Source organism: Rhagoletis zephyria, unplaced genomic scaffold (genome assembly GCF_001687245.7).
Source record: "Rhagoletis zephyria isolate East Lansing unplaced genomic scaffold, Rhagoletis_zephyria_1.1 Rzeph_scaffold_05482, whole genome shotgun sequence".
Taxonomy (NCBI): Eukaryota; Metazoa; Arthropoda; class Insecta; order Diptera; family Tephritidae; genus Rhagoletis; species Rhagoletis zephyria.
The window spans coordinates 17,015-26,123 of record NW_016162565.1 but is presented as its reverse complement, the minus strand read 5'-3'; the positions used below and the strand labels follow the sequence as shown (position 1 = coordinate 26,123).

General features: G+C 35.0%; 1 long non-coding RNA gene across 1 annotated transcript in view; it reads left to right on the top strand.

Annotated features, from left to right (window-relative positions):
• Positions 1-9,109, top strand: part of LOC108372139 (uncharacterized) — a 28,053-nt gene that overhangs the window by 7,160 nt on the left and 11,784 nt on the right. Inside the window, exon 2 of the long non-coding RNA XR_001848816.1 lies at positions 8,588-8,598. This is a non-coding gene — a long non-coding RNA (uncharacterized LOC108372139). The remainder of the gene's footprint in view (positions 1-8,587; positions 8,599-9,109) is intronic.

Sequence of the window (9,109 nt, the reverse complement as noted above, 5' to 3'; positions counted from 1 at the left end):
CGCTCCTATTAAATGAGCGAGGCTGTTGGGGGTTGCCTCGCTCGCAGTGCGAGGCGAGTAGCTGTCTGCATACTCACTCTGCTAGGAAAGACGAGTGAGCGACGAGCGAGCGCTCCGAGTGTACTATACAACACATGCATTTTTGTGCATAAAAATGTGGGAATGTATGTCAATAGATTATGTACGAAAGTATGTTAATAATTGTATGTACATATGCATATATATATGTGAAGTATTATATTAGGGCAGCATTTAAAACAACAAATAAAATTGATTACATACATAAGCATAGATTATGGAATGAGTTATTTTTTAGAGTTATATTCATACATGTGTACACACATAACATGCATATTTATATATGTTTGTATGTACGTATTTATGTATATATGCATTTATATATGTATGTACATATGCATGTATTTTGTCTTTACAGAGGAAAGTAAGTAACGAGTATTATAATCGTTTGTGCCGCAGAAACAAAAAACAAGTAAGCAGTTGCTAACACCCCCAAAATAGTTTTCTACTTGTAGCAGATATGCTGTATACCTGAATGAAATATAGTCCTTGGTGAAAAAATTTATTTGTGGCCTGTTGTTCAAGGACATGTGTACATATGTATGCATGTATATATGGATATGTAGACATGGGAAAATTTGCGTAAACAAAGAATAGAGACCGGTTCGCATACAACTTTGGCGTTGCGTTGGCGTCGAATTTCAAAGCAGCCGTCCACATATCCAAAATTTGGCAACGCTAAGGCCAACACAAAGCAGAAAGATCGCTGCGTCGGTCGCCAGCTGTTGCAAATAAATAAAATTAAATGAAATGTTTTTTCCTTTTAATCAAATGAAGGCAAGAAATATATTTTTCATGCTATTATTGATATGAAATATTAATTTATTTCTCGTTAATATGTTAATTTAGTGGCCAAAGTAGTCTCTGCCAAGCTTCATTGTAGAACGCATACTTTTAACGTGCGTTCTGTCAAACCAACGCCAACTACAAAGTCAACGCGAAAGTTCTATGTGAACCAGCCTTAATTATCAAATAGTAGTTTGTATTATCCTACATACATATATACAGTATTGGCCAATACAATAGCACCCCCATTTCAAAGTGATATTGTTTGCCACTCATGTTTATTTATTTATTTTTAAGAATTTTCAATTAAAATACAGTTCATTCTCTCACAAAACTCACATAAACTCAAGTTTAAAACTTTTTAAAAGACCGCAAAAACGTGCAACAAATTTTCACCCAAATTTCAAACTTTTTTCTCAGAAGCGGTAGAATTTTTTTGAATACACAGTTTTATAGCCCATTCAATTTTAGTCTAATAAGTGAAAATCACTTAGATTGGTGTCATATAAAGTATATCTTCCATACCTCTGATTGTTTAGATGCGATTTTTTATATAAGTATGTAACTCCTCTATCGATGTATGCAGATGTATTCAAAAGCAGTAATCTGCCAAAGTAAAATTTGCAGATGTTCATGAAAGGTATGAATCCTTCGGCATAGCCGAAGACAGCGCTGCTCTTACTTGTTTAATTTCTTCCTTTTGGCCATTTTTCTTTAGAATTGTTTATTCTTCAACATTAAAGGGAAGCTTCTCCCGTGCCTACAAGCAAATATATCAGCACGGTAAAGGAGATAGAAAAAAAACTAAAAATGCATCTGATCAAAAGAAGATTGTACCTAAAATCTAGTGACTGTACCTAATTTTCCTTTAAGTCATCAAACGTCGGAAAAAGGTACAATTGTACCTACTTTTTATCCCTGATACGATCTGCGGCGCTGGCGTTGCTAGCGAGCAAAAATTGCCCACCTATGATATACATACATACGAGCACCAATTAATTTCATTGAAAGAAATGGCGTGTCTTCCATTTCCGCTGTAGCGTATGTAGTGTATATTTTTAGGCGCAATGTTTAACTACTTGCGGCCAGGTGACATCTACCTCTCGTGTCAACATGTATGGTTTGATATCACGGCGCAGCGAACAAAGGTGGCGCCGTCAGTGGTACCGCTACTTTGGTTTTGCCGATTTTGACAGTTGTGGTAACTTGTAAATAAACCTTTGTTTACAAATCAGCGAAAGAGAAAATTGAATTATAAGTGAAAAATCAGTTTAAATCGTGTTAATTTGCAATTTGTGAGTGATTTTTGAGTTGAAGACTGCGTAAAAACTAATACAATGAAGTGCTGTGTGTTAAATTGCGACAACCGTCAAGATGCAAGAAGCGTAGATGCAAGCGTAGCGCTGGGACGAATCGCTGCATTTTGTGTACATAGGGCACGGCAAAGCCGTTCCCGAAATGTTTCTCTATTATTATATTAACAGCATTTCCTCACAATGATTGTGTTTCTGCTCCACGCAGCCTCCATTAGCAAGTTAACTAATCAATCCAGCAGAGATGCTGCTGCGGTTTTCTGCAGCAGCCTTAATAGCAAAGCAATGGAGTGCACTGAAACGTTTGCTGAAGCAGCCTCAATTGCAAAGCAATGAAGTGCACTACAATGTTCACTGTTCTCTAATATATTAGTTGAAAAATGCAATATTTTCGCATTTAGCAAAATTAAAACACGTTTTTCGCAGTAAAGTGAACTGCATTGGCTGTTTCAACTCGTTCTTCTTTTCGGTCTATTCTTTGTTTACTTGTGGTACACAAATGTCAACGCCCAGGACGGTGCAATCTTGTATTCTATCATTCTTGGTTTGATATGATACCTACCGGCCATGATTCAATAATACAAGGTTATATAATTATTGACAGCCGCGGTTTGACACTCCCTTACAAAACGTTGCCTTTACGAAGGATGGAGAAAGGGGAAGAATGCAATCCCTTGTTGCGAAAATGGTAGTAGAAAAGTACGTAAAGTAGGCAATTAGTAGCGAAATTCCTTTTGTAAACTCTAATGTATTTGCAGGAAATCTGGCATTTTACAACAAAATATCTACGTGAATTACATAATTTAATTACTATTTAGCTGTTTGAAAACTGCCAAAGGACTCAAAATTAAAATAAACCTACTATGAGATTTATGTAAACATCCAGTTTAAAAACAATTTATGTTTTCATCAGTTAAATGCACTGTGGAGAGACCGCTAATCGGCTCTCGGTGAATTTGACGGAATCAGCTGTTTTTCTGACGTCACAGTCGGGTTGACAGCAGTAACGATGTGCTGAGTCAATTCTTTAAGTATTGATTGATATTCGGTACCGATTTGAAGAGTATGCAATGCTCTCGATACTCGGTACCGAAACATTTAGGTTTCGAATAAAAGCGCACATAGGCCAAAAATATGGAAAAAACGGTTCAGGGGAGACTCGCCTATCAAAACCCGAATGTAGGAGCCAATAGAGCTTTTAATATTGATAAAATGAAAGATGTATACATGTCGGTTCGAGGCGATAATACAGAGAGAGCCTTTCAGGGGGCAGATTCTGTAACCAGTTAGCGACAATTTTGGAATCGGTATGGGTTTTGTTGACGAATGATATGAAATATTTTTACATCCACAAGTGGTTACAAAATCTCCCCCTGAAGGGCATCTTGATACGTCAAAGCATTTTTCTTGAACCTTGGATCGAATAGGGTTCAAACTGATAAAATAATATTTCTCTGTTGCGATAAGTTCAAGTGTTTTAGCCGATATCATACAAATTAGTAATGAAAGTTTTTTCTAAACTTGAAATGCATATAATGGACGTCCGTAAACCTAGCTGACCCAAGTCGCAAAAAATCAATAAAAATTAGCTAGGAATTAGGTGTCTTTTAGATGTTAATTAGGGCCTCCAAAATTAATTTAGGTGTTCCATTGGTTTCTGAGAAATTCGCAAAAATGTGTGGGTCAGCTAGGTAAACGTAAACCATCTTTAAATCTTGGTTTTAAATTTTCCAAATATATGCTGGAATTAGGTGTCTTTTAGGTGTTCTTCAACGTCCCTAAAACTATTTTAGTAGCTCCATTGGTTTACGAGAAATTCGCAAAAATGTGTGTTTTCAGCTAGCTTAGCGCTGTTAACCTAGCAGAACATTCTTTAAATTTTTGTTTTTTAATTTTCGAAATACATATATGCAGGAATTAGGTGTCCTTTAGGTGTTCTTCAATGCCACTAAAACTAATTCAGTAGTTCCATTGGTTTCCGAGAAATTCGCAAAAATTTGTGGGTCTTTAAATTTAAGTTTTAAATTTTCCAAATATATGCTGGAATCAGGTGTCCTTTAGGTGTTCTTCAACTCCACTAAAACTAATTTAGTAGCTCCATTGGTTTCCGAGAAATTCGCAAAAATGTGTGGGTCAGATAGGTTTACGTAAACCTAATTTAAATTTTAGTTTTAAATTTCCCAAATATATGCTGGAATTAGGTGTCTTTTAGGTTTTCTTCAACGCCACTAAAACTAATTTAGTAGCTCCATTGGCTTCCGAGAATTTCGCAAAAATGTGTTTTCAGCTAGCTTACCGCTATTAACCTAGCTGACCCATCTTTAAATTTTTGTTTTAAATTTTCCAAATACATGCTGGAATTAGGTGTCTTTTAGGTGTTCTTCAACGCCNACGTCCGTAAACCTAGCTGACCCAAGTCGCAAAAAATCAATAAAAATTAGCTAGGAATTAGGTGTTAATTAGGGCCTCCAAAATTAATTTAGGTGTTCCATTGGTTTCTGAGAAATTCGCAAAAATGTGTGGGTCAGCTAGGTAAACGTAAACCATCTTTAAATCTTGGTTTTAAATTTTCCAAATATATGCTGGAATTAGGTGTCTTTTAGGTGTTAATTAGGGCCTCCAAAATTAATTTAGGTGTTCCATTGGTTTCTGAGAAATTCGCAAAAATGTGTGGGTCAGCTAGGTAAACGTAAACCATCTTTAAATCTTGGTTTTAAATTTTCCAAATATATGCTGGAATTAGGTGTCTTTTAGGTGTTCTTCAACGTCCCTAAAACTATTTTAGTAGCTCCATTGGTTTACGAGAAATTCGCAAAAATGTGTGGGTCAGCTAGGTAAACGTAAACCATCTTTAAATCTTGGTTTTAAATTTTCCAAATATATGCTGGAATTAGGTGTCTTTTAGGTGTTCTTCAACGTCCCTAAAACTATTTTAGTAGCTCCATTGGTTTACGAGAAATTCGCAAAAATGTGTGTTTTCAGCTAGCTTAGCGCTGTTAACCTAGCAGAACATTCTTTAAATTTTTGTTTTTTAATTTTCGAAATACATATATGCAGGAATTAGGTGTCCTTTAGGTGTTCTTCAATGCCACTAAAACTAATTCAGTAGTTCCATTGGTTTCCGAGAAATTCGCAAAAATTTGTGGGTCTTTAAATTTAAGTTTTAAATTTTCCAAATATATGCTGGAATCAGGTGTCCTTTAGGTGTTCTTCAACTCCACTAAAACTAATTTAGTAGCTCCATTGGTTTCCGAGAAATTCGCAAAAATGTGTGGGTCAGATAGGTTTACGTAAACCTAATTTAAATTTTAGTTTTAAATTTCCCAAATATATGCTGGAATTAGGTGTCTTTTAGGTTTTCTTCAACGCCACTAAAACTAATTTAGTAGCTCCATTGGTTTTCGAGAAATTCGCAAAAATTTGTTTTTCAGCTAGCTTAACGCTGTTAACCTAGCTGACCCATCTTTAAATTTTTGTTTTAAATTTTCCAAATATATGCTGGAATTAGGTGTCTTTTAGGTTTTCTTCAACGCCACTAAAACTAATTTAGTAGCTCCATTGGTTTTCGAGAAATTCGCAAAAATTTGTTTTTCAGCTAGCTTAACGCTGTTAACCTAGCTGACCCATCTTTAAATTTTTGTTTTAAATTTTCCAAATATATGCTGGAATTAGGTGTCTTTTAGGTGTTCTTCAACGCCACTAAAACTAATTTAGTAGCTCCATTGGTTTTCGAGAAATTCGCAAAAATGTGTTTTTCAGCTAGCTTAGCGCTGTTAACCTAGCTGAACAATCTTTAAATTTTTGAAACACATATGTGCAGAAATTAGGTGTATTTTAGGTGTTCTTCAACGCCACTAAAACTAAATTAGTAGCCCATTGGTTTCCGAGAAATTCGCAAAATTGTGTGGGTCTGCTAAGTTTACGTAAAGCTTGGTTTTAAATTTTCCAAATATATGCTGGAACTAGATATCTTTTAGGTGTTCTGCAACGCCACTAAAACTAATTTAGTGGGTCCATTTGTTTTCGAGAAATTTGCAAAAATGTGTTTTTCAGCTAGCTTAGCGCTGTTAACCTAGCTGAACAATCTTTAAATTTTTGTTTTAAATTTTCGAAATGCATATATGCAGGAATGAGATGTCTTTTAGATGTTCTTCAACGCCACTAAAACGATTTTAGTAGCTCCATTGATTTCCGAGAAATTCGCAAAAATGTGTGGGTCAGCTAGGTTTACGTAAACCTTGGTTTTAAATTTTCAAATATATGCTGGAATTAGATCTCTTTTAGATGTTCTTCAACGCCACTAAAACGATTTTAGTAGCTCCATTGATTTCCGAGAAATTCGCAAAAATGTGTGGGTCAGCTAGGTTTACGTAAACCTTGGTTTTAAATTTTCAAATATATGCTGGAATTAGATCTCTTTTAGATGTTCTTCAACGCCACTAAAACGATTTTAGTAGCTCCATTGATTTCCGAGAAATTCGCAAAAATGTGTGGGTCAGCTAGGTTTACGTAAACCTTGGTTTTAAATTTTCAAATATATGCTGGAATTAGATCTCTTTTAGATGTTCTTCAACGCCACTAAAACGATTTTAGTAGCTCCATTGATTTCCGAGAAATTCGCAAAAATGTGTGGGTCAGCTAGGTTTACGTAAACCTTGGTTTTAAATTTTCAAATATATGCTGGAATTAGATCTCTTTTAGATGTTCTTCAACGCCACTAAAACTAATTTAGTAGCTCCATTAGTTTTCAAGAAATTCGAAAAATGTGTGTTTTTAGCTAGCTTAGCTTAACCTAGTTAACAATCTTTAAATTTTTGTTTCAAATTTTCCAAAAAATTATATGCAGGAATGAGATGTCTTTTAGATGTTCTTCAACGCCACTAAAACTATTTTAGTAGCTCCATTGATTTCCGAGAAATTCGCAAAAATGTGTGGGTCAGCTAGGTTTACGTAAACCTTGGTTTTAAATTTTCAAATATATGCTGGAATTAGATCTCTTTTAGGTGTTCTTCAGCGCCACTAAAACTAATTTAGTGAGTCCATTGGTTTTTGAGAAATTCGCAAAAATGTGTGTTTTCAGCTAGCTTAGCGCTGTTAACCTAGCTGAACAATCTTTAAATTTTTGTTTTAAATTTTCGAAACACATATGTGCAGGAATGAGGTGTCTTTTAGGTGTTCTTCAACGCCACTAAAACCAATTTAGTAGCTCCATTGGTTTCCGAGAAATTCGCAAAAATGAGTTTTTCAGCTAGCTTAGCGCTGTTAACCAAGCTGAGCAATCTTTAAATTTTTGTTTTAAATTTTCGAAACACATATGTGCAGGAATGAGGTGTCTTTTAGGTGTTCTTCAACGCCACTAAAACTAATTTAGTGGGTCCATTGGTTTTCGAGAAATTCGCAAAAATGTGTTTTTCAGTTTGCTTAGCGCTGTTAACCTAGCAGAACAATCGTTATATTTTTGTTTTAAATTTTCGAAATACATATGTGCAGGAATTAGGTGTCTTTTAGGTGTTCTTCAACGCCACTAACACTAGTTTAGTAGCTCCATTTGTTTCCGAGAAATTCGCAAAAATATGTTTTTCAGCTAGCTTAGCGCTGTTAACCTAGCTGAACAATCTTTAAATTTTTGTTTTAAATTTTCGAAATACATATGTGCAGGAATTAGGTGTCTTTTAGGTGTTCTTCAACGCCACTAACACTAGTTTAGTAGCTCCATTTGTTTCCGAGAAATTCGCAAAAATATGTTTTTCAGCTAGCTTAGCGCTGTTAACCTAGCTGAACAATCTTTAAATTTTTGTTTTAAATTTTCGAAATACATATGTGCAGGAATTAGGTGTCTTTTAGGTGTTCTTCAACGCCACTAAAACTAATTTAGTAGCTCCATTGGTTTCCGAGAAATCGCAAAAATGTGTAAACCTAGCTGACCCATCTTTAAATTTTTGTTTTAAATTTTCGAAATACATATGTGCAGGAATTAGGTGTCTTTTAGGTGTTCTTCAACGCCACTAAAACTAATTTAGTAGCTCCATTGGTTTCCGAGAAATCGCAAAAATGTGTAAACCTAGCTGACCCATCTTTAAATTTTTGTTTTAAATTTTCCAAATATATGTTGGAATTAGGTGTCTTTTAAGTGTTCTTCAACGCCACTAAAACACATTTTTGCGAATTTCTCGGAAACCAATGGAGCTACTAAATTAAACCTAGCTGACCCACACATTTTTGCGAATTTCTCGTAAACCAATGGAGCAACTAAATTAGTTTTAGTGGCGTTGAAGAACACCTAAAAGACATCTCATTCCTGCATATATGTTTTTCGAAAATTTGAAACAAAAATTTAAAGATTGTTAACTAGGTTAAGCTAAGCTAGCTGAAAACACACATTTTTGCGAATTTCTTGAAAACTAATGGAGCTACTAAATTAGTTTTAGTGGCGTTGAAGAACACCTAAAAGACACCTAATTCCAGCATATATTTGGAAAATTTAAAACCTAGGTTTACGTAAACCTAGCTGACCCACACATTTTTGCGAATTTCTCGGAAACCAAAGGAACGCCTAAATTAATTTGGGGGGCCCTAATTAACACCTAAAATACGCCTAATTTCTAGATAATTTTTATTGATTTTTGGCGACTTGGGTCAGCTAAGTTTACGGACGTATATAATGGCGAAGGTTTAATGTAAAGAATCGGTACCGGGTACCGAATAGGAAGTAAATCTCTAGAGAGGAGTTTTATAGGGCATTCGCACGAGGCGATTTTACAGGCAACAAAAGTTGAATGCGGAGTTGAATGAGAAGTTGAAAGTGAAAAAGTTGCTATCCCTATTCAGACGAGGCGATTTTCAATTCAACACGAATAGTTATTTACATTATTTAAAATGAATTTAAATCGCAAAATTTTATCAATTGGCGTAAATTTGGTAAGCCAAGCGTT